This window comes from Corvus moneduloides, chromosome Z (assembly GCF_009650955.1).
Source record: "Corvus moneduloides isolate bCorMon1 chromosome Z, bCorMon1.pri, whole genome shotgun sequence".
NCBI classification, from domain to species: Eukaryota; Metazoa; Chordata; class Aves; order Passeriformes; family Corvidae; genus Corvus; species Corvus moneduloides.
Window position 1 is genome coordinate 18,379,880 of NC_045511.1, and position 3,750 is coordinate 18,383,629.

General features: G+C 36.8%; 1 long non-coding RNA gene across 1 annotated transcript in view; it reads left to right on the forward strand.

Annotated features, from left to right (window-relative positions):
• Nucleotides 1-12, forward strand: part of LOC116438602 — a 3,190-nt gene extending 3,178 nt beyond the window's left edge. The window contains exon 2 of the long non-coding RNA XR_004237836.1: nt 1-12. This exon is cut by the window's left edge and continues 942 nt beyond it. This is a non-coding gene — a long non-coding RNA (uncharacterized LOC116438602).
• The last annotated feature ends 3,738 nt before the right edge of the window (nt 13-3,750 follow it).

The window sequence follows — 3,750 nt, forward strand, 5'->3', positions numbered from 1 at the left end:
TAAAAATGTAAAGCAAGATACCAGTGAAAACCTTGTCAAGAAGGTTGAAAAACAAGAAAAAAATCCCTTTTCTTTAAACTTTCCTCACACTCCTGTCACAGCATTCCTTTTTATTACTATATACTTAATGCAGTAGAAGAGTTTAACTAATACAAATACAGAATAGTAGTTCTATGCTACTTTGATTTCAGGTCATCAGTTATGATAATACAATATAGAAAACCAAAGTTTTCAGTAAATAGAAGTCTTAGGCTCTAAAATATGGCTAAGCTTATTGATTACACTAGTTTATGTGATAATAAATGTACAAACATATGCACACACCTTTTGCAAATAATAAAAATTATTTGTCTTCAGTAATCTCCTTCTTTGTGCTTTCACAGCAATTCAAAAGTCATAATAGATAATGGGAAAACAAAGTGTTTGCATTTCATAGATGACCTTGGAAAAGCTGCTGGATTTCTTTGTATTGTAGTTCTATCTTTGGGTAGGAAACATTCTCTTGTTGTAAACACTTGTGAGGTCCTACAATTCTTGATGAGATGAAAGAAAAAATAATTTATTAATTTTGCTTCGGTTTTAACTGTTACAAAGTAGTTAAATAGAAATATTGCTGCTTATCTAAAACAAGATACATTTTAAGTCCCAGTATGTCTTGCCAAATTAAAAAACTGTTCACTTTTTAATTTAATGCTATCATTTAATTCTAAAGTTAAAATGAATATAGTTATATTATATATAGGTATAACTTTTTTTGGAATGAAACATAATGTAAGCAGACTTCTTACATTAAAATTTTAAATTTCAGAATCTGAGTAGTTTTTTTCTGACAAATTGGGAAATTATTTTTGAAAAGAGGTTCTGGCCTACTCACTACTTGTAAATTAGGTTGTTTTAACTGCATGCTCTTGTTTTTTTGTTTTTTTTTTTTTTTTGAGTTTTTCCATGTGAGCTTTGATACATCAGAGAAGTAGGAATGCTTTTTTTTTTTGATGTGTAAGAAGGCCTTATGTCGTATTTGGAGATGAGTGTGGCGTTTGCCATATGTTTCTGTTACTGGGACATTATAAGCTAACTACAGACTAAAGCATGAAAGATAATGACAATTGAAAAAAAGACAAAAGGTTGATTTGCATGAGAAATAAGGCAATCCTAGGTATTTATTTTGTACCCATACCTGGGGAAATTTAACACAAAATGTGTGCAGCAGCCTTAGCTGATATCCTGTTAGCATTCATCCTCAGATACCTGCACAGTCCTGATCGGGTTCATGGTTGGATGGTTCATGGTTTCACCCTGACTGGGTGGATCATGGTTTCAGCACTGGTCTATCTCAGTGGGGATCTCTTGCTCTTGATGTAACTGATGAGGGATTTTTTACTCTTTCCATCCAACTCTGTTGTCTTTTCGAAAAGGCTCATGAATATCCGTTATCTGTCCTCAGTGGGTTCCATTCATTTGCCAGACATTGGATGCACCAGAGTCGAAGGACAGATGGGTGGCCAGCTCAGGCTGTGAGCGCAGGTGCAAGTACAATTGTACCTAAGCTGGGGTGCAGTCAGTGCACCTCAAGGCCTGCAAGGTGCTCCTGTGCCTACCTGTGTGGCGCAGAACTGCCTGGGATGGAGCCACACACACCCTCTTCCTCTCACCCCAGCCAGACTTAGCTCATCCCGCTGTTGCCTGAGCCCAGCACCTTTTATGCACCTCCAGTTATGACTTATGAACTTCTGCAGGAGAGTGAAGCGCTGGAATGCCTCAGGGCAAGTGATGATTTCTATTTGTGTGTGGGGGTTATTTTATTTTATTATCTTATAAAATAGCTTAATCAATGAACTCAAGCAGGTAGTAGAAACTGAGACTTCTGTTTATGGGGAAACTTTTGAGATTTATTTTGGCCATTTGTAAGTAGTGTCGACAACTGAGCTCTGGAGGAGGAAGAAATGGAGAATGGCCTGATGTACTTTTTTTGGTGTGCATTGAGTCAGCTTCCTTTCATTTCCAAGGGTGTTACAAAGCAGAAAAGTGGCAGGACTGTCCTATTTATGATGGGGTTTTTGTGCATCTGTGTGAAAATAAATAGATTATTCCATATGAATTCCAAATAAAATTTATGACTAAAGTAAATTTTTCTTATGGATATTGATTGCATTGACTGAAACCTCCTTCTTACAAATTCTCTTGTTTGTATAACATAAGTGATATAACTTGGCTGAAAAAAAAGATGTGTATAATGAATTTTGGTATTGCACATTTTACTTAACAGCAAACTGAAAAGCTTTTATTTTTTAGAGATTTATGTTCTGATTTCCAATAAGGTGGTGGCAAAGGGGGATTATTTGGGGTTTTTTTGGTAAAACTTTGGCTAATTCTGGGGTGTTTTTTTCTTTTTTTAGTAGACTGTCTCTACAATCCTGCCTGTATTTTTGCACTCAAATAAATTTAAATATGAAAGGTAGAACTAGAACAATTGCTAAAGCCTGTTCCTGTTCTCAGGAGTCTCCAGACATGGTATTTCTGGTTTCATCTATGCCTAAGCTAGAAAAGAAATCCTCTCTTTCTCACCTCCTCCCTCCTTTTAGTTAGCTTTTTTTTTGTTGTTGTTACCATAATTTAGCTAAATAATGAGTGTTTTCTGCTGATATATATTTGCTAATAATGGAAGGGCAAAATGACATGCAAAAGAAACTAAATCCCAAAATGCATTAGCCTGCATTCTCATGTGAGTAAAGTTAAATTGTTCCCATACTACTCAGCGGAGGTGATGGCATATTGTGTATTCCTTGTCTCCTGCTGCAATCACCTGTGTTCATCACATACAAGGTTATATATATATCTCCTCGCAGGAGAGCTTCACTACAAGCATAATCATAATAAGACAGTGATGGCCACTTAAAATCTTTAGCACCAGACAGGCTGCCTGCCTTCCTCTCAGTCAGCTCCACAGTGCAGGCATTCCTAAATCAGACCCTTAGGTAGTCAGATGAAGACAAGTGGAAAGAATTTGGACCAGTGTTCCCAGAAAATATTCAGGGAGAGGCTTAGTCCAAAAAACTGGTCCCTAGTCCAGAGAGAGAAGCAGCAAATTGACACTGGGTTGATTATATAAGGTTCAACATGAAGTAACAGATTATTCTCACTAGGTGCAGCATTAATGATAATAGTGCAACAGGTGCAACATCTGGTTCACCACAAGGCTCTGCAAGTAGTAAGTCAGATTTTTAGTTTATGTAGACCTGGAAATCATGTGCAGATCATGGCAAAACCAAAACACAATAAATCGCCTAACAGAGCACTTCAAAGTCAATTTCATTTAGTGGCAAGTCAATTTATGTTGACAATAATTAAATATATTTGGTTCAGCATCAGCATAGATTTGAGGTGGTGTGGGGGCTTTGATCTAAAAGTTTTAATCTAGTTTGCTTATAATTCTCCATTTTTTAACTTCTACGTTTAGAAGGGAAATTATGAAATAAGAGTGGCCAAACCATGACATATCCCATTACACGAATAGCCAGGTTCAAGCTGCCCTCTATTTCAATCCTTTCCTTCTGTCTGCAGTTTACAGCATGCAATAGATCCCAGTGTTCAGAACACCTCTGTCTCTTTTTCTGCTGTAAATATACAGAATAAAATACTTTTTTTCACATTATAAAGTCCACAGAGATGGCAGGCAGAGGGTGCAAAGAGTTGACAGTCTCTACTCTGTGGCTGGTGGTGGGTGTAGGAGCAGTTTTACACACAAACCCC